Source organism: Abramis brama (genome assembly GCF_963993115.1).
Source record: "Abramis brama genome assembly, chromosome: 15".
In the NCBI taxonomy this organism is placed as follows: domain Eukaryota; kingdom Metazoa; phylum Chordata; class Actinopteri; order Cypriniformes; family Leuciscidae; genus Abramis; species Abramis brama.
The window spans coordinates 37,288,451-37,310,797 of NC_139977.1; the positions used below are offsets into that span (position 1 = coordinate 37,288,451).

General features: G+C 37.7%; 3 long non-coding RNA genes across 3 annotated transcripts; all 3 read left to right on the plus strand.

The window, feature by feature from the left end:
• Positions 1-4,451: 4,451 nt before the first annotated feature.
• Positions 4,452-6,173, plus strand: LOC311098158. Its single transcript, XR_014609395.1, has 2 exons — positions 4,452-5,480; positions 5,627-6,173. It is a non-coding gene; the product is annotated as an uncharacterized lncRNA (long non-coding RNA).
• A 5,199-nt stretch (positions 6,174-11,372) lies between these two features.
• On the plus strand, positions 11,373-15,499 carry LOC311098107. The gene is made up of 4 exons (XR_014609362.1): positions 11,373-11,645; positions 12,238-12,425; positions 12,533-14,126; positions 14,396-15,499. It is a non-coding gene; the product is annotated as an uncharacterized lncRNA (long non-coding RNA).
• Positions 15,500-21,070: 5,571 nt separating this feature from the next.
• On the plus strand, positions 21,071-22,051 carry LOC311098006. Its single transcript, XR_014609356.1, has 3 exons — positions 21,071-21,219; positions 21,361-21,425; positions 21,951-22,051. It is a non-coding gene; the product is annotated as an uncharacterized lncRNA (long non-coding RNA).
• The last annotated feature ends 296 nt before the right edge of the window (positions 22,052-22,347 follow it).

Consider the following 22,347-nt stretch of genomic DNA (forward strand, 5'->3'; position numbering starts at 1 on the left):
TACATACTGCCTTATAAACTAACATCGTTTTAAAATATTGGTTTATAAAGAAAACATATATTCCTAATTCTGAGTATGTGAATTTTTGTGTAGTCCACTGGTAGTGTACACAGGAATTTACTTCAAATGTACTTTACTTTCCCCCACCATTGCGTATGACACAACACTTCTCCAGCATGGATGGGTTTTTCCTTCAAGTCATGTTTTCTCTGTAATGCGATCATCAACATTCATCAGCATATAAATAAAATCTGCCTAATGTTACTGAATGAAAGGTTGACTGTGAAGCTTTGAGGTGTTGATGAACTCGATCTACTCCATCTGTGTTTTGATCATCATTCTGAATCTTTGACAAAAACAGTACACACGTGGGAGCAACCAATCAACTTTCGCCTCAATTTGAAGTGCTAAACCATCTCTCCCACTTGTAAATGTAACACGCACTGTCATTGGACAGTTAGAGAAACTATACGTCATTACAGCGGGAGTTTGAAGATGGACAGTTCTTGTATTGGCCTGTAGTCTCCAGGTGACAAAGTTATGTAGACTTGCGTGTCGTCCGCATAGCTGTGATAGCTGATGTTGTTGTTTTCCATAACTTTAGCTAGCGGAAGCATGTAGATATTGATGAGTAGAGGTCCCAGGATGGAACCTTGGGGAACTCCACACGTCATACTTATGTGCTCAGGTGCAAAACTACCTATGGACACATAGTAGTTTCTATTCTTTAAGTAGGATTCAAACCACTTTAGTACTGGGCCGGAAAGGCCTATCCAGTTTTCCAATCGGTTTAGTTGTATGTACTAAAAATCCCTGTTTTACTCTTCTTCTTTTTTTTTTACTCTCTCCTCTAATTTATTTTATTTTATATATATTTACTTAAGATGTGTGTGACCATCATATGACAGTAAAAGAGCACACACAAACCTTATTCTAATATGGAATTGTGTCACGAAACCACACACAGGAAACAGGGGATCCAATCGCAGTATGTTTATTTGGGAAATCCGTAACTCATAACAGTTCAGGCAGGGGTCAAAATCCAAAAACAATCCGAAAACACAAAACAATAAACAGGCAAAAGACAGAGCAGAAACAGACCTCAAAAGTGGTGTGACAAATAACAAGGACTCCGTGACACATACTAAAACAGACAGGGTTATATACACAGGGAAATGACAATGCTAATGGGGAATTGGCTGAGTGCAATGATTAGTTACAAGGGACAGCTGAGTGCAATGAAGAACAAGGATCATGGGGAATGTAGTTCAGAATGTGACAGACACCGTGGGGAAGGAGGACATCTAGTGGTGACCCAGGGAACTCAAACCAGACACTGTGACAGAATTGTACTGGAATGGTAAAGAGTGTTGGTACGTGACAGGAGGGCATCCACTCAAGGAGACAATATGATGAACAAGTCTAAGAATGTTCCACATATGGTTGAAATACCATCATTGGCCTAGAGAGATAACATTCTGGAGTCAAGACTATAAAGGAGGAAGGATGCCCTTCCTTCACTGTCACACTCTGCAGCCACTCTGTGTGACTGTACGACTGCTGGCCTTTTCTTGCAAGAAAATAAACCTCATCAAAGACTATTGGAAATGCTTGTCTTTTATTCAGTGATAGAATTGTGTTTGCCATCACTCCTCCATGAAGGTTCTCGAGGCGACGGTGAAGCAACTCAAATTTGGCCTTACTCGTAGCCGAGCCTCCCTCATAGTCACACCACTGATAAAGACATGGGCAACTAGAGTAGATCTCCTCCTCCTCCTCCTCCTCCTCCTCCTCCTCCTCCTCCTCCTCCTCCTCCTCCTCCTCCTCCTCCTCCTCCTCCTCCTCCTCCTCCTCCTCCTCCTCCTCCTCCTCCTCCTCCTCCTCCTCCTCCTCCTCCTCCTCCTCCTCCTCCTCCTCCTCCTCCTCCTCCTCCTCCTCCTCCTCCTCCTCCTCCTCCTCCTCCTCCTCCTCCTCCTCCTCCTCCTCCTCCTCCTCCTCCTCCTCCTCCTCCTCCTCCTCCTCCTCCTCCTCCTCCTCCTCCTCCTCCTCCTCCTCCTCCTCCTCCTCCTCCTCCTCCTCCTCCTCCTCCTCCTCCTCCTCCTCCTCCTCCTCCTCCTCCTCCTCCTCCTCCTCCTCCTCCTCCTCCTCCTCCTCCTCCTCCTCCTCCTCCTCCTCCTCCTCCTCCTCCTCCTCCTCCTCCTCCTCCTCCTCCTCCTCCTCCTCCTCCTCCTCCTCCTCCTCCTCCTCCTCCTCCTCCTCCTCCTCCTCCTCCTCCTCCTCCGGCCCTTTAACACTCTCTATTGAAGGATCTGACTGGTGTGTGATCAGTTTCGACTCTTAGTGTTTCCACCTGGGTAATTGTGTGCTAACTGAGCTGAAGCTGTGCTAACTTGAGTGAACAATATTGAATGCTATGCTTTCTAAATGACAACATGTTCAACAAATCTGACTCATATGTGTCAAAACAGGAATAGTGTTTATAGTTTAGGGAAATGGGTGTGCTTCTTGATAAATGGCATTATGGTTTTGAAATTTTAGTTGGTTCAAGAAATCCACACTAAAACAACAACATGAACGAGAATGAACAAACAACTGAATTTACTGAAAGCTTAAATACACAGGCTTTGTATCATTGTAAAAAAAAAAAGAAAAAAAAAAAGAATTATAAACTATGGAAAATAAGCAAACAAAACACAATGAAACTAAAAGCAGAACATACATTGTTCTATTTAGGTTTAGTTTCATTGTGCTATTTAGGTTTAGTTTCATTGTGCAAGTCCCTTTCAGGTTCCGAAATCTTTTTGTGACCTTTTGCATGAAACAGTTTGTAAGTTGACATTAGTTTGAGCAAATGTTTTCTGGGCTCAAGAAGGTGGATTGGTGTTTAGCGGGTTTCATCATCATGGTATCTTACGCTACACGGCTAACTTGCTCTGGACCAGGTTTTATTCTGGGTTAGACATCGCAGACCAAAACTGGGCCAATCAGCTGTGAGGAAAGTGACATTTACTATCCGATGCCATAAAGCCCCTCCGCCTGTACCTCTCGCTCCAAATTACAGCGGTTTATAGTGAAAGACACAAAATTGCAAAATTGGCGCTTGCAAAACCAAGGTCATGGGTTCAATTCCCAGGGAAAGCAAGAACTGATAAGAATGTAAATGTGTAGCTTGAAATGCAATGTAAGTCGCTTTGGATAAAAGTGTCTGCCAAAAATGTAAATATAAGGAGGTGGGAGTGTGACATGAGTTACAGTGTTGCAAGTCTTGAATAACTGCTCACAAGATTCCTCGAGTCTGTAATGACCGGCCCACGGGACTCTCATGCATGCACACAAATAAAAGGCAAAAAAACACAAGCAAAAAACAAGAACAGCCATATTGTGTGAAGCTTTGACCCACTGTAAACTGGGCAAAGTTATACAGTTCAGAATCATAATGAGCTTTCTTCGCCAAGTGTGTGCAAACAGACGAGAAATTTGTTGTGTTTTTTTCAGGAGCTCTTGGTACATGCATACATGCATACTGTACATACATACATACATACATACATACATACAAGCTAGACATGCATTGTCAATTTTGCTGAACAGTTTTATTATTACCTCATCAAATCGTTGAATCACTGAGTAAGTTTACATATGCACCAATAATGCGATTATATTCAATAATCAGGACTAATGCTTCAGATACTATTGGAATTATCATATATAAGGGTTTCCTAGTTAAAATTGTACATGAACTCCCAGTCTTATTTACCAGTGGGAAACCTTTAGATACCCGAGTTTCCGAGTTGGACGGAGGGGAGAACGATTGATGCTTTGCGGTTCTTTATTAGTTTTTCCACAACCGCTACATCACCTTATCCTGTCGTTATAGTAGAGCATATTAACATTTATGAATAACTATTTAAAGCTTATTGTATGTTTTACACCAAGCTAAAATAGCATGAATTTGACAGAAATTCCAGATTCGCCAACAAGCTGACTTTCTAGATAGAGCTGTGAATGTTTATATTGCTTTATTGAGATTTTCCCAATAAAAAGGCAAGAATAAACCTGGAGTTCTCCATGATTCCTGTTCTTGCCAACAACAAAGCACTGGAACATGACAAACTCAAAATTATAACTTCAGAAGAGAGAAGTAGGACATTTCCCATAGCATATGATGGCAAGATTAAACATAGTATGACACAAGCAAACTTCTTCATTCCCATTTACATGTAATTTCCATTATTCTCTAAAAATTGTGGATGAACACCGCAATAATTTTTTCAGGGACGTGCACAAAAATGTCTCTATTTTGATATTTTCGAATGCATTACAGTAAATTCATGCTGCACAATGTTGTGTACATAAACTGTGCAGTCCATAGATGTGCACACTTTAGTCAGAGTGAAATATGCCTGTTAATAATGTTTACATTACCTGTTTATTGTGATTGAAATATTTTACTACGATTATGGTTGCTATGATTATGACACTTTGTTGAAACCTGCAGACTGACAGAAACCTTCTGATACTGATCAACAGCAGGATATAACGTTTTTGCGTTTTATTTTTAAATTGTTTTCTATATCAACATGCGCTAGACTGTCGTCTCTGACCCAGCATGGCAAAGAAATTGTACTTTTAAATATCGTATGCATTTCGTATGTGAAAATCTGACAAATGAACGCTTGGCCATCACAGGATTTTATATTTGTGAATTGAGTAAATATTGTGAAAAATAGGTGTTGAACTTATTTCTATCATTTGCATATCATTTGCTATGATTAAATGATCATATCAGCATTAAATCAGCCACTGTCTCTCTAGATATTAAGATCTATCAAGTATTGAAAAACACATTGATGGAGCCCTAGAAACAAAAACCTTGCATTTACAGATCAGTATGATGATTATAGGGGTGAGTTGTCGCACCAATTCAACCAAACAGGTGGAAAATACAACACAATCCACTATTAAAACCTTATACAAGTCAGGAGGAGGAGTTTACAACTAAAGATGTCATGTTTCCCTACACATATAAAGGCCTTCCTGAGTGTCTGAACTCTCAGAGCTGCGCTGGATTTCATCTTTTCAGTTCATCACAAGATGAATAAACACTTTCTTTAATTGTTCTGTGAAAATATTTGTATTTATTTATTTAAATCTGAACATTTTGATTTATATTAGTGAAACTGAATTGTAAACCTGTGTTGCACACCAAACATTAACAAAATTTAAAATTCACTTTAATTCTAAATTGAACCTACATACATTTATTTTTAAAACAGATAATGCAATACAGAATTTACGAGAAATCAGCAAATGGGAGAACATATATGGAGCTTCACAAACTGCAGAATAATTACTGTGCAGACAATAGAGAAAGAGAAAAATGATGAAAAAGGACAAAATGTTACGATCTAATGAGCTGAAACAGAAAAAGCCGCAGAGTCTAGTCAGAAAAAGCAGCATTAATAGTGGAAAACCAAACTGTGAGTATTTATGATGTTCAGGATCAACAGTGTTTAATCTTCTCTGGTGTCTTGTAATAAATAGTGGTAAGAAAGTTCAAATTAAATGAGATATAAAAAAAAATATGTGACAGACAAGAATGAGATTTTTATGGACAATCTTTTAGTTGAACATCTGCAAAGAGACCACGCCAGGAAAGTCTGCAAAGCCGAGAAGGAAGAGAAGGCGCTTGAGAAGATCTCCTGCTAAGACTCAACTTCCCCAAAATGGACTGATCTGTCGAGGCCAGCAGTTAATAAAGGGAATCAGACAAGTTGAAGAATTGTGTAGAAAATTAAAGACCACTGTGAAAGGTTTTATGGCGGAATATGAAATAGACTGCCCAGATGGTGAAATGTTCGATTTGCAAGACAAGCTTGAATTGCTTAAATAATAATTCAGGCTTGAACTGCCAACTTAAGTGTCATTGTTGAAACATTGTTGTTGTGATATATGTGTGAGTGTGTGTGTTTTCATAGTGCTTCGCTTGCATTTTTGATAGAAACTGTGAACATCTTTTGCTTATGACAGAGAAAAATGTGAGAGGCACGGGGTGGGGTCTCAACAACTTTAATGGAAAGACTTACCAATAAGCTATTATGAGGTGAACTGGAGAAAACAAATGCAGTAATTTTGTATTGGCATTTGCTCAATAAAAGCAAAATTGTATCACACACTCTGTACCGATGCTTGTATGGAAATGACAGTACCACGTGACTGATGACGTTTGAACCTTCGAGTGACAGCTGGTTTGAAAACAATGGTGCTTCACGACCTCGTCTGATGCATAAAAGTGAAATGATAATCGAGGAGGCATTATTTAAACGATTTAACACTACACTTCCCTATAACATCATTTATATTTAAAAGAAAAACAGAACAGTCAAGATATTTTTTCAATTACAATTAGCCTACTATAATTATGATCATATATTTACTAGTATATTTTATATTATTGATTAATGTGAATCCGTAGACCATACATGACACAAGTCTCATTGGCATTAATTTAGATGAGATTAGAGAGAACTGTATTGATCCCACACTTGTATCTTCCAAAGCTCTGTTTGGTCACGTGTGGTGGTTTAGATATGGTGGAGAAAACAACTATAGTGACCACCAGATATCACTAATGCGCATTGTGTTAAAAGCTTTGAGTAATTAACCTTTTTTTGGCACAATTTGTTGAAAGCTTGAAATGCTTCAGAAAGCCTCGGTTTCCCATCACTAACTAACAAAACAGTGAGAAAGCAAATCCAGACAGAGCATAACAAGAAACCAGGCACAGAACAACATAATCCAAACACAGGAAAACACAGGAAAATCCAGAAACTGACCTGACATGACATGAAACATCCAACAAAGGACAACACCGGATAAAGAGCATGAGAAACACTGGGGTATATACACGAGTGGGAAGATTGGCAAACAACACACACTTGGAAACAATCAGGAACTAATCAACAAGAAAAACTACAAAGGACTACAAACCATGACACAGAACAGAAAATAACATAAAAGTCCACACAAGACAAGGGAACACAAGACAGGAATCATGACAAACACGTTCATAATATAAATATTTATGATGAAACAAAACCAATAACTTCACGGTTTTTAGAAAAATATTCAATAACTTCACAGTGTAATGCCATCAAATTCAGTAAGCATTTATCATGTAAAAGCCATAGTTGTAACTATTGTGTTATCTGCATACCAACATCATTTGTGTAAAGAATAGGCCTACTTTTTTATGTGCTATTACTTGAAAAACTAAGTGTAGTATAACCAGCAGGAGAGCAGTGATGTGTGAACTGAATTTAGTGTGTTAGTGAAGTTATTGAATATTTTTCACAATATAAAATGTGGAAAAGCACATTTTATCAAACTAAGTGTTTTAGTATGACCAGTGGGAGACCATTGATGTGTAAACTGAATTTGGTTACACCACAGTGTGTTAACATTGAAGTTTATGACTATTTTTGTAATAACGTTTTTGGGGTTTTGCACTTTTCATGGTCCCTTATTCGGTCTCTCAACCGCCTGCTCATAGAGATATATTTATATTAATAAAGCTCGTTTTGAGGAAAACTGGGTTGTAGCTGGCTGTCTACATTACTATGTACATAAAAAATAAGTAGTTTACAATTCAATGTAAGTAGTCATTTAGCTCACGAATATTGATCCGGAAAGTTCAAATCTGAATATATTGCCAACTTTACTGAACTCCTTGAGACAAATACTGACTGCATTTCTTAATACTTGAGTCAAGTCAAGTCACCTTCATTTATACAGCGCTTGGATTGTTTCAAAACAGCTTTACAGTAATAATAAAAATTAGCGTAACAGTGAAGTTGCGAAAACGCAGACGGCGTGCACATGTGCATCACGTGTTCGGTCGATAGGTATGCGCGTTTGAATATATATGTGCGCAGGCGTGTAGACCTTCTTCACAAATCAACCCTCAACAAACTACATGTTAGGCCTTAAAAATGTATAATACAGAAAAGAAAATCGAGTCCAAGTTCAAACACTGAACCGTTCAATTGTTAATGTACGGAGCTCTGAAACTAGGGATGATTTTGAGTATCTACCGATACCGAGTCCCGATCCGATACTTCTATAATACATAAAAAAAGAAGAAAGAAGAGCGAAAAACAGATCCAGGATGTTCCTTATTTTTTATTTAATTCACCTTATTTTAACATTCAACAACTCTGTTAACAAACAGAGCACTGAATTCTGTGAGGTAGCTTGAACAATCAAGTAATAAATAACATAAATTCTTCACTTTTGGACTTTGGAGTGCAACAGTAAATATAAAAAAAGTCTAATATATAAACAAATAGCATCTCAACTTAAAATACCCAGCAGGCATGTAAACAAATAAAAAATAAAAGTGCCACAGTGTTTGCAAAGCCAGTAATGTGCTTTTAGGAACTGCACTCGCCGGTTTCACACTGCACGCGTTAGCAGAGCGTGCAGCGCGTATTTTTTTCGGCACCCATATTAACAGATTAGACTCTAAAAAATATAAGTGTTTCTTAAGTCAATACTTTTTAATGGCTTGTCAACTTTCCATTCCTCCGCTGCGTGATTCTAGTCAGCGCTGGATTCTCGGCACCACCGGATTGTTGTCAGCGCGAAACACATTTCTGAGCGCGTGAATGCTGACGCCGGTTTCACACCGCAAGCGTCAGCGGCGCGTGAGCAGCGCGTATTTTTTTCGGCGTCCATGTTAATCAATGAGTGCATTCACACCGCACGCAGAAGCGGCGCGGCAGCGCGTAGCAGGAGCAGAGCAGGAACAGCAGTGCCGCGATAGTTTCGGCGCCCAATCTATTTTTAACGCGCCGCTTACGCTGAATTAAAGTGACAATGCATTGATCATGGCCAAAATACACCGCAGTTTTACCCAAAAAGCGCATTGATGATATCTATTGTGTTTTAAACAGTCAATCAAATGACCAAAAGCAATTTAAAAAGAAAACAAATGTCCAAAAACAAACTTGTTGCCCGAACAATAAAAACAAAGATGAACCAAAAGTTATATAAATGAAATTATTAATAAAATAAGCTTCTTGACAAGTATTTTCTCTTAAATGTATTTGAAAACGAAATAAAGCAATGCCAACTTATCCATTATAGAGTCGTCTGTCTGTACACACGCCTCGGTTCAGCCGCGCGTGACAAACGGTTCCAGTGTGAAAGCAAAACGCGCGTGTCCTGCTCCTGCTCACCACACGCACTGCTCCTGCGCTGCTTACGCTCTGCCAACGCGTGCAGTGTGAAACCGGCGTGATTCTTGTCAGCGCTGGATTCTAGTCAGTGCTTGAGTGCTGGTCTATGACTGGAAAAATAATAGAGTTGTTGCAAAAGTAACGATAGGCTACATGTCGCATTTAACTGGAAGATTTTAGAATGTTAGGCATTCTAAACTTTTGAATAAGAAATAATATCAAGTCGTCAAAAAAATACACATACCCGAACTTGACTGCACATCATATTTTTGACATTATTGACACTGCTTTCAATCGTAATGCAATAGAAATGAATACAAAAAAACCTGCGTAGCACTGCCTACCAACAACACTGACGGTCGACTTGCGGTCAGGACTAGAGCGGGTGCGGACGGACGGACGTTTTTTTTTTTAGCGCTGCTGAGGTATTCTTTCACGCGCACCATACATGCGCGTGCACACACAATATGATGGATATCACACTCTGCGCATATGTTTTACAACATAATTTAACAAAAACATAGTCCTAACACTTTTAAATAGCCCACTTAAAGTGTTTATTACAGCTAAATTACTAAATGCTTAAAATGAATAAAAGTAATGAACAAAAATTTGCGTTACATATTTAAACTCGTGAACGCCCCCCATTAACGCCTGAACGCCCCCCTTTCAAAAATCTTGCTTCCAACGCCCCCCGTTGTTCTCTGAACGCCCCCTGGGGGGCGGTACCACCCCCGTTGAGAACCACTAGATTAGAGCATTCACACCGCACGCAGAGGTGGCGCGGCAGTGCGTAGCAGAGCAGAAGCAGCAGTGCCGCGATAGTTTCGGCGCCGAGTCTATTTTTGCTGCGCCGCTTTTGCTGAATTAAAGTGACAATGCATTGATCATGGCCAAAATACACCGCAGTTTTATCCAAAAAGTGCATTGATGATATCTATTGTGTTTTAAACAGTCAATCAAATGACCAACAGCAATTTAAAAATAAAACAAATGTCCAAAAACAAACTTGTTGCCAGAACAATAAAAACAAAGATGAACCAAAAGTTATATAAATGAAATTATTAATAAAATAAGCTTCTTGACAAGTCTTTTCTCTTAAATGTATTTGAAAACGAAATAAAGCAATGCCAACTTATCTGTCTGTACACAACCCGCGGTTCAGCCGCGCGTGACAAACGCTGCCAGTGTGAAAGCAAAACGTGCGTGTCCTGCTCCTGCTCACCGATACGCACTGCTCCTGCGCTGCTTACGCTCAGCTAACGCCTGCAGTGTGAAACCGGCGTAACTATAGATGTGTTAAAAAATAATGAGAATATATATATACATATATATATCCGAGTCCTGATCGGGAGGTAACGTCCGATTCCGATCGAGTCTGAAACCACGTGATCGGGCCCGATTTCCGATCACGTGATCGGATCGGGACATCCCTATCTGAAACACTGCCAACGGTTGAATTTGTACTGTAAAGCACTTTGGTTCAACTCCTGTTTTCATGTGCTCTATGAAAAAAGACTGAGCTGATTAAACTGCTTTATTTCATGTTGTACTTTCCAGAAAAATGAGAAATGTGTTTTGACTGAACATGTTTATCATGAAAGCTTCCTGAAAACCGATAACACACTGATCTCTTATCTGGGCAAGATCAGACATGCTGACCAGATGTTTAGCACATCTGCTGAAAGCCTGATTAACTTTGCTTACTTTCAAAAAAAAAAAAAATTAGGCCTACATAGAAATACACTGTCCTGCTGAATCAGCGGGACATTAAACAGAAAGTGTTCTCACAACAGTTAAAACAATTATATATATATTGCCTATATATATAAAAAATAATCATTTTCACCACCACTTCCTTTAGGGGCTCCGTAAAATAAAAATATGAACAATGAGGTACAAATACTGTAAAACAAAATAAACTAGAAACTAGAAAAATAGACAATATAAAATCAGGCACAAAGTGAGTAGCCTATATAGTGTAAATGCTTACTACATGAAACAAATAATGATATTTGGTCATTTAAAATATAAAGTAAAACAGTTCTTCTCTGTCAGTGCATACAAATATTTTAAGTCAATTGAGTAAATGTTGTGAAATAAGTGTGAATTTAATTTCCGTAATTTGTGTCTTTAGCCACCATTAAATTATATCAGCATTTTAAAAAAATATATATATGAGCACCCTCTTGCTGTAAAAAGCTTTTCAGGATCTTTTTCTTTTCAGAAAACATGTGTAGACAAAAAAAGGGTGGAGAGGGGCTTGTACAGTTCAGATGTTAACACGAGACACACAGTCATGGGTTTTGCTGCTGATAAAGCTTTTGCTCAACCTCCAACAAAACATCAGCACAGATCTCAGAGCTGCAGTGGATATTGAGCCTTTCAGTTTCAGCTCATCACAAGGTGATTATAACACTTTATCTTTATTTGTTCTCAATCTGATGGTTTTTATTATAAGGAAACTGAAATGTAAAACTGTATTGTATAATTATATTTAATATTAAATTATAGTATAGTTATTGTTATAGAATGATGTTAGTTAAGTAAGGGATAATGTAGAGGCGGTTGTTATAGCGAATACAACCCGACAGGCTGATGTTATTACATGGCTGGGTTGAATTCTAATGTAGAATGCGGTGTGTTATTTCTTGATAACAAGTATAACACACCGTTGCCATGATAAACAGAGCGTTGCTATGGACGCAGGATTCTAACTGGAGAGACGGAATGGACTATTTTCTTTAGTGGAAGCAATACAATCGTTTTTAAATCAATAAACTCCTTTTTAAATCAATATTTTGTGTCAAATTATTGATTTATTTGGTAGGAAGCCATGTAATAAGCGGGATAAATAAGTAATAAGCGCTTCGCGTCGGGGTCCTGATCAGCCTGTCGGGGTTGTATTCGCTATAACAACCTCCTCGCTCTACATTATCCCTTACTTAACTAACATCATTCTATAACAATAACCTGTATCTCCATATTTTTGCAACAGATATCAAGGACAACAGAATGTAAGAGAAATAAATGCATGGCAGAAGATCTGTGGAGCATCACAAACTGCATACGAACTAAAATATCCAAAAATGGCAAAGAAAGAAGACGAGATACAAACCACTGATCCAGGAGAGAAACAGACGAGCCTAGTCAGACACAACAGCATTAATGGTGGAAAACCAAACTGTGAGTCTTTATGATCTTTAAGATTAAACACTGTGACACATATTTCATCAACATTTTTCATCTTGATAGTATCTTACTCTTACTAAGTTTGTGAATTCATTGTCTAGTTTCTCGTAAACCAGACAGACATGCAGAGATTGACTCATGATGATTCAGAGACACTCCCTCACCGATCACATGAAGATGATGAAGAAAGCTCAGTATGGTGCAAGTTATAATCTGTGTGTGTGTGGTTCCTATGGTCTAAACCAGCAGAAAATTCATCAACATGTTCAGTCAATGATCAAGTAGTGTATATTTTATATTGCTTATATTTTAGTTTTATTAAATATATAAACAAATGTCAGTGTTAAAGGGTTAGTTCACCCACAATTCAAAATTGCGCCATCATTTACTCACCCTGATATTGTTCTGAACCTGCATCTGCATGAAGTTTTCATTTTCTGTGGAACTTAAAATAACTTATTTTTTAAAGGATTAGTTCAACTCAAAATGAAAATTTCCTGATAATTTACTATTTCTGAGGAATTGGGCCTTATGTAGCCAAACGATCGGTCATTTTCTAAAAAATAAATAAACATTTATTTGTTCGTCTTGTGCTGGTCCAAGCTGGGTGCTTGTCACTGAGCCACTGAAAGTATAGGCTTATATATTGTATATATATGTATTTTTTATATATAGGCTGTGGTGTTGTGATTTTGAAATGCTTTGTATTATTTTTTCTTTTATCTTATCACAATATATATTTTACTTTGTTACTGTTTGTAATTATACAGCCATTTTATACAGTATTTTATGAAGATTGTTCTAAAACTATTACAAAAAATAATTGTAAATAAATATGTTTTAAATGACGTCACTATAATAAACATGCACTGCTCCAGAAGAGAATAAACCTTGACACTTTAAGAACATTTTTTTTTTTTTTTTTTTAATCAATTGTAAAAATAGATTTTGTACTGTATTTATTGGTATTTATAGAAGGGTATTATGTTGTGATTGAATTTGTACTGTAAAGCATGAAAAAAGGCTGAGCTGAGTTAAACTGCTTTATTTCATGTTGTACTTTCTGTAAATGTGTTTTGATTGAACATGTTTATCACTAAATCTTGAAAACCGATAAAAAGCAATCTCTGTAGAGATCTGGGCAAGATCAGACATGCTGACCACGTCTGCGTTACAACACGTCTGCTATGTTGAAAGCCTGATTAACTTTGCTTCTACTTTCAAAAAAATTACATAGAAATGCACTGTCCTGCTGAATCATCCGGTGATGAAACAAGTGAAGTCTGTATGAGAGTGTCATTGAAATATTCATTCAAACCAATTTTTAAAAAATAATTCTTTAAATTGATTAAAACATTTTAAATAGACTGTATCAATGACCATTTTGTCATAACCTCTAGTAGGCCTAAATTACATTTTATTTTGTTTAGTTGTCTGTTAAAAAAAAAAAAAAAAATCATGATTCTCAATTTATCCAGAATCGTGCATCTCTAGTCTTCCTTTGCCAATGAAATGCTTTTCTTTAAATGGTCAAATTAAATGGCATTAAAAAAAGTTAAAACAGCATGGATAATAAATTAACAGCGATGTCCTCCTCACTAATGTTACTTGCACAGCTTTTTTTTCAACTTTATCTCCACAGGTGGGCAGAACATGTCATAAAGTTAGTGACAACAAACCCCGCCCATTTAGAAGGTATGATTGGTCAATTTTCCTGTCTTTTAAAATTCGTCTCTCATCAAGTGTTACACGAAAAAATCTTACTAGGGAGAAAATGGGTGTCTTGTCTAAATAACGCCACACAAACGGAATAGGCAGATTTAAAGGTTTTATTTCCTCAAAAACATTTTATGTAGATGTTGACTGTCAAATGATGAATTCCTAAAATAAAATTAGATTTTTAATGACTTTTGTTTTGTTAAAAATAACAGTTTAGAGTTTTTAAATACTATTTTTTACAATAGTTTAGGTTCTCGATGAGGGCCTCGAGCAGGGGTGTCCAAACTCGGCCCTGAAGGGTCTCTGTCCTGCAGAGTTCAGCTCCAACTCAACCATAGACTGAAAAAAAAGATGGACGACGCTCCTTCACTCTCTTCTATTGCTGAAAAGTCATAATATGGCGCTGATATCTTGTGCAGATTTGGGACCTGATTCTGCGCAGTAGTGAACGGGAATTGGAGTCACGATATCAAGGGATCGAGACTCTGGGTTTATGAGCTATACTGGGACCAGCCACCAGGGGACGGTCAAGATGTTTTGTGCGGCACGCTTGGGCCTCAACTGAGCGTCAACCTTCCAGACTCTCTTATGAAGCCAACACGGAAGTGAATGAAACTGCAATGCATCGACTGGCCGCTAGAGACAGAGTCAATTCCCTATATCCCCCATGTTAAAGTCATTTAACATTTTAAAGTCAAGTTATTTCCCCCACGCTGTTGGATTCCATCGTCGTCGAGTATCGAGAGAACAACCTGCGCTGATTCACAGTTGTTTTCCTCTGTGAACATGGACTCATGGATGTCTGACAATTTCGTTTCTTTTTGGAGTTTGCAGATTTAAAAACGTCTTTAGATATAGAGGCTACACTCGTTCTGCGGTACCGCTGCTCTCACGGAACAGATTGACGAAGTTATATATGCTTATGTACCGTCAGAGGAAATCCTGCAGGTGTCAGTGCTTTCTCCGTCCATGCAATACATGCACACCTTTGAAAGAGCGGGGATTTCTAGTGCATTTACTTGAACTTCTGAGGAAATATCTATGGTTTGACCCATTTGAGAAGCGGCTAAAATTAGAATTTAAAATGGACTGAATAGACCTTTCACACAATAACCGGAAATACGTATTAGTTGCGGAAGCGGAGTTCCTGTCAAGCGTCAACACATCAGAAAACCATGCCCGCGCAAGAGAAAATGGATCAGAGAGTCTTGAATTGTCTACTTTTAAACAGAGCAATTGAAAACGAAAAGAAACTGACTAGCCTACTCTATGCTTATGTATTCCATATGAAGTGTGCATTTCTCTGTATAGGCGCGTTCACTGCGAAGAAGACTCAACTTAATCTTTGCAGCCGACACTGACACAGAAAACACTCATTTATTAATAAACAATTAAAATATCTCCTTGCTATATTTGGCACATTCATAATCATTACTTTTGCCGGTTCTTTGTGACAGCTGTTATGTGTGTTATTGGCAGCATCACCCTCCGGTTTCATGAACACGTCCCCACCGCATCAGCACCGAAAACATGATTTTAATTTAAAGAATAATCGCACAACCTATTCGATATTCTGTTATTAAATAAATTATTAAATAAATTAATCGAATATTCAAAAACGTGACACATCCCTGCATGGAATCTCTTGTTTCTTTCCCCAAATCTTCACTCACGTCTCACCCATTTTCTAAGGGGATTATAAACGTTTCTTCCTTTGTCTGCTTTTAATTAGGCCTATTATATTCATATTATTTACTGTAGTAAAGGACAGATACCCTACATTTGTACTTGCATGTCAAATTCTTTTTAACACAGTTTGTGCTTGTTATTAGACTTGGTAAAGTGTGTTTCACACGCGCGGGTGATTTTAGTTTCACTTTCTCTGGCAGCGCAAAATCAAACAGCCTAAATGTCTCGCCCTTGTGGAGGATAAAATTCGCTCTTCAGACCTTTTTACATCAAGTAGAAAACATGAAGATATCTGAAAAGAGATCGATCGTCTCCCACATCCCTCTCTATATGACACGTCTTTGTGTGGAAATATAAAACTAAAGTTTTGTTTTTTTAAATAGATTTAACTTAATTATATTATTTAAGTTACCATTATTTACTGATATTTATTTCAATGATTTGCAGGCTTTAAGTGTGTTGTTTTGCTCAAATAAACACTTTTTTGCACAAATAAACACTTTTGGCTTCAAAAATGCTCCTCAGAAACATACAGGTGACGTCATGGACACTACGTCCATATTTTTTTACAGTCCTGTCTGGAAGTGGTTCCTCTCTATTCCTCATTAAATTAGATCAGATCTGCAGTGTGTGTCAGTGTGTGTGTGTGTGTGTGTGTGTGTGTGTGTGTGTGTCAGTGCCTGGACTGAGCCAGTAATACAGTGAAGTGTCTCCCTCTACAGGTGATCTTCAGAATCACAGCAGATTTCTGTGAGCTTCACCTGCACGAATACAGGAGCATTTCCTACAACTCAACTAGATTATGAGCTAGAAACACAAACACTGTGGGTTTGATTCAGGGAACACACATATACTGATTACTGAATTACTATAAATGACTGGGAATGAAAGTAGACACAAATGTAAATATGTATGAATGAAAGCACCCCCCTGTGTCAGGAGGAGAAATAGGGATAGCTCACAGATGAAGTTATTACAGAGGCCAGACAGACTCACAGAGGCGATTGGCATCTCACAACTTGCACTTTATTCCCCAATCGAACTCGTGTAACTGTCTGTCACCCATTCTACCGTCCACAGCTTTACTTGATAAACAAAAGTAAGATAAGAATGAGCATCAAACTGAAATAACCCGCATACATGGGGGTGTTCGAGGTGCACATACAATACAGACTGCCGACAGTTTAACAGGGCGCGCGCAGCTCTTAAAGGGGACACACCTTATTTCCACTCATTAGGGACCGTTCGGTATTTATGGAAGGGGCCACCGGAGGAAAATAGGGGAGGGTCATGTCTTTTTATTCATTGTTGAGGGTTTTTTTAGTCCAGGGGAGGGTCACCCAACTTTTATATTCATGAAAACAGAAGCATTTCAAAGTGGCTTGTTTGGTGCTATTTTTTTCCATTTAGCTCCATGTTGATCTCGCGTTATCAGCCCCCCTTCGATATCAGATGGGTCTGACCCAACAAAAACCCAGTTTGGCGCTGTTTGACAGTGCGCGCGCACTTCAGTTCACGCTTAGAAAAAGTGCATCATGTCAGAACAGAATGCCAAAGAAATGTTTACCCGGCAAAGCTTTAAAGCAGGAGCAAATAATAAACTATTGTGATTGCGAATAAGTGCACAGTGTCCTGTGAGTGTAACTCTACCGCTGCAGGTTGCCAACCGTTCCGTATAATACGGAATCGTCCCGTATTTGTCACATAAAAGTCTTGTTCCGTATTGAACTGATACGGAACGCACTTTGTTCCGTATTTTTGAGAATTCAGTGCAAATCCATGACAGACACATTATAGCTTCTAATATAGCCTATGTCAGACAGACTATGAACAAAGACATTTGTAGGCTATGACAAGAAAAAAAAAGAAAAAAACGACGGTGCGGTAGATACTAATTTGTCCCCCTGTTTGTCTATGATCAGCGTAGCGTTTTTAACATCTTGGAACATCATCAGAGAATGCCCTTTTAATTGGTCGTTTCAGTCATTGTGAGTCACGTATCGTAGCAACCATGACGACAAGTGACAACAGCGGGATGATAGCCTTTATATTTCACATTTCTGTGGTTCAGTCTTGTATATTGATTAGGCCTACTTTGCTATTCTATAAATATATAGGCCTAATAAGTTGTATTATAATATGCTATAATGTATGAAATATATTTAGCCAATATAAATGTATCAATTAGTTTTCACAATATTCACCAGAAGTCATCATTTCAGGGGTTATTTTTAAAAAAATTCTTCCGTGGGGACCAGGCACGGCGTTAGTTTTCGGCGCACCCAAAACTAAATAATAATAATAATAATAATAATAAGCTCATAATTTGTACTAAAATAGTCTAAATGTTTAGTTTTAAAAACAATTTTAAAAAGCTGGCTATGTCTATTTTGATGTTTCTGCGCAAGTTCAGCAGACAGTGCGGTTCGGGTTTGTTCTGATCAGAGCTCGTGAGCGGAGAGCGCATTTCTGATATTCCGCTCCGCTCGCTCATTCCTTGCCACAAATAACCGGTTAAAGTAATGATTATGAATGTGTCTAAATTAGCAAGGAGACATTTATTTGTTTAGTAATAAACTGGTGTTTTCTGTGTCGCTGCAAAGATGAAGTTGACGATGCTCGCCATGAACGCCAGAGAGAAATGCACATTTCATATGGATATTCAGAGAGTAGCCTATTTATTTTGGTTTGAATATTTTCGTTTAAAAGTAGACATTTCAAGCTTTCTGTAATATAGACTATATTCCTCAAATCTGTGAGGCACACGCTGAGTTTCGGCGCCCTCCAGTTCACGTGCAATGCAAGTGATCGTGTCGGCGCCTTATTACATTGTCTGATATTGGCTTCTTATTTATTAAATACAGGCAATTGGTTGATAAAACATTGATCAAAATTAAGATACAATTTATACAAAACGAAAATCTTTTAAAAAGAGTTTTCTACAAAACAAAACTTAATGAAGTGGTCAAAATCATGTTTTACCAAAAACAGCGCCGTTGCTAGGAGGGCCCCAGCGCCTCTGCCTTTCAGCGCCTCTGCCTCGCGAGTGGATGATAGCCCTGAAGACGCCTAGCAATCATATACCTTTAGTGGTAGTATACCTTTAGTTAAGTTATACCTTAAGAGTCTTCTTAGCGCACTAAGAGACAATGTTATCGGAAAATGCAGCCCAGGTATGATGCCTATGACGCGTAATGGAGATTCCAAAGCGCTCTTCTTTGGTCAGAACCATGGAGAGCGATCGCGGATAGGTCGTCCTATGCAACAGAAACTTTTAACAATGCAACAAAAAATTTAAAGAGCATCAAGCTATTAAAATCTATATTATGTATACGCATAGATAATATAACATTAGGCTTTATTAGTCAATATTTTTTATTAGGTTAAACAGTGATTGGATAACGTTTTTAATTTAACGTTTTTAATTTAATGCCTACCCACGATTGGTCTGGCCCATCCAAAACTGGTTCACGATTCCAGTGTTATGGACGTGACATTTGCAGTCAAAACTTGAAATATAAATTCTCAGAAAATGCATTTAATACCAATATTTTGAAACGTCTGAAAGGAGTCAAAACATTAGAAAAATATCAGTCTACACATGCGTTTTATATGAGGGAAATACATATGTGACGTGACACAAAAAATCTTTAACTTTTAGGTGGCAAAATATTTTTTTAGAAATTCTATAAATTACACTGTGCAAACCAAAAGATACCCACCGGATGAATAAAGATCGGCCTCCACAGAACATAAAATATTATTTTTATTTTATTTTTCGTGTTCGCATTTATGTGAAAAAAAAACAAAACAAAAAAAACAATGTTACGGCGTGACAGTTCTCCATTACGGACATGACTGCTCTGAAAGCGACTTTAAAATTTTCACAGAGACCTCAAACAGAAAGCACAAAGCCTTTCTTAAAAGTGAATTTCGTTTTTTTATTAATTGTATCTTAATTTTAATCAATGTTTCATCTGGATTTAATAAATAAGAAGTAAATATAGTAGAAAATAGATAATCATGACACGGAGGCGCGGGCGAGTGAACTGGACTCTTGTCTCATAAATGAACCGAAACTCAGCGTAAGGTAGGCTACTTGCCTCACAGACCTGAGAAATATATAGAAAGCTTGAAATGTCTACTTTTAAACAGAACAATTCAAAACGAAGGAAAACAGACTGCTTTCTGCTTATGAAATGTGCATTTCTCTCTGGCGCGTTCTGAGAAGATCGCGACGCATCGTCAACTTCATCTTTGCAGTCGACACAGAAAACACTTATTTATTAATAAACAATTAAAATGTCTCCTTGCTATATTTGACATATTAATAATCATTACTTTTGCCGGTTCTTTGTGACAGCTTTTAGATGCTTTGTTGGCAGCGCCACCCACATGTTGAACGAGTCACACCGCATCAGCACCGAAAACATGATTTTTTTTTTTTTCAAAAATCGTGATACGAACCGAATCGTAGGTTTGGTCTATCGTTACAGCCCTAGTAAGATGAGAAAGCAAGAGTTTATGGTTTAAAAAAAAAAAAACAATGGCTATCTGAACATCTTTGCCAAGTGCAAACCAGTACAGAAGTAGGCTATAAATTATCGGGGATGGTCATGCCTTTTTTCACAATCATTTTGAAGGGTCATAGAAAAATTTATTGCTGGCGAAGGGAGGGTCATGTCTTTTTTGACAACAGATCTCAAAACTCCTCCGGTGGCCCCTTAAATAAAAAATGAACAGTCCCTTACAGCTTCCATCCTACTGAACAGGTACCGGTATAGAGGGCGGAGGGGTTCAGACCGTGAGTGCAGAAACTGCTCTGCGCGAGTGGTATTTACGACAGTAGGCTAATATTAAATACAAGTACTCCACAGCGACTCTAGGGGTCGCTGTTTGACAAAAACGGAAAGATGCATAGTGTGCCTTTAACAAAGAGGAGTGGTAATGTCATAGACAAAGACATTTACTACAGGCTTCAGTCCGTGGGTATTTCTGCTCTGTATTTTTTAAGGTAATTAAAACACTTTTATCTTTGTTTGTTTTTTTAGTTTGTTTTTTATACTGGACATTGATGTTTGTTTTATAGTGTGACTGAAATGTAAATCTACAACACAAGAATCATTAACAAGAGTTAAACTCTTACTCTAAACTTTATCTCCATTTTTCAACCTATAAAGCAAAAACAGAATTGAAGTTAACTGTGCGTAAAATGTTTAATGGCAGAAGATCTGGAGCATCACGAACTGCAGGAGAATTAAACATCAGGAAAAGAGAAAAATGTCAAAGAAAGAGGACGAGATTCAAACTAATGAATGGAGAGATACACCGATCCGGAGACGAGTCAGACGAGACAGCATTAACAGTGGAACACCAAACTGTGAGTTTTTATGATGTTTAAGATGAAACACTGTTATGGTCTTTCTTCTTCTCTGGTGTCTGAATGTCACTTCAGTCCTGAACTGTTATTTCATCTGCTATATAAACTGTACATGAAGATGATCAGATGTTTGTGTTCTAGTTTCTCATGACACTGACGGACCTGAAGACTTTCATTCTAATGTTTCAGATGAAGACCCAGAAGAGGTGAGACACACACACACACACACTTTCCTATACTCATTTATATTCATAGAACTGACGCAGACACGTAATATCATCAGAGAGTGTGCTTTCTCTTTAGAAAGGTTATGTTTGTTCCTCGGTGAAGATGGCACCCATAATACTAAACAATCACCAAAACTATAGCTTTATTTTCTGCTACATTCGTTTATTTTTTTTATTATTTTTTTTGTGTGGCACAAATCAGCACAGACGAATGGCACAGTTTTGGGGATTATTTGAAGAATGTCACCTTACTGTATGATACTTTTCATGCATCTACATCTGCTCTACCACAGGAAAAAAATAACATTGGTTCACACTTTTTATAAAAATAAATAGTATTTGTTTACTGAAACAGTTTGTGTTTATTTTTGTGTTGTACTTTAATAACTTGAGGCACATACACACTCCTTCACATCTGCAGGAATCGGTTACGACTGACGTTTCTTGACTAAATCAAACATGAGCTTATTATTCCTCATATTTTTCATCTGTCTGCTTTGACAGCATTGCTGGACGATGACATCACTGTTTTCTCCTGATGATTTTGACAACAGAAATTAATCAATCGAAAACTTAGACAATGACTTTCTTCTAGATCTGTCAGATGAAATCGTTGTCTGTCTCTCAGAAGAAACAAACTTAGTTGCATTATTATCCTGTTATCACTGTAAAGCTGCTTTGAAATGATAATGATTGTAAAAACCACAATGTAAATAAAGATGACTTGAGTTGAGCTCCTTGAAGCTTAAGTACATTTCTTGAATAAAGTTATTTAAAGATTACTCCCATCTCTTTCTTGTGATCCTCTGGAATTGCAACAAGCTACTGCTGTTAAAACCCTTTGTTATAACCTTCTATATTCATACATTATATAACAAGAAGTAAAATTCCTCTTTAATAA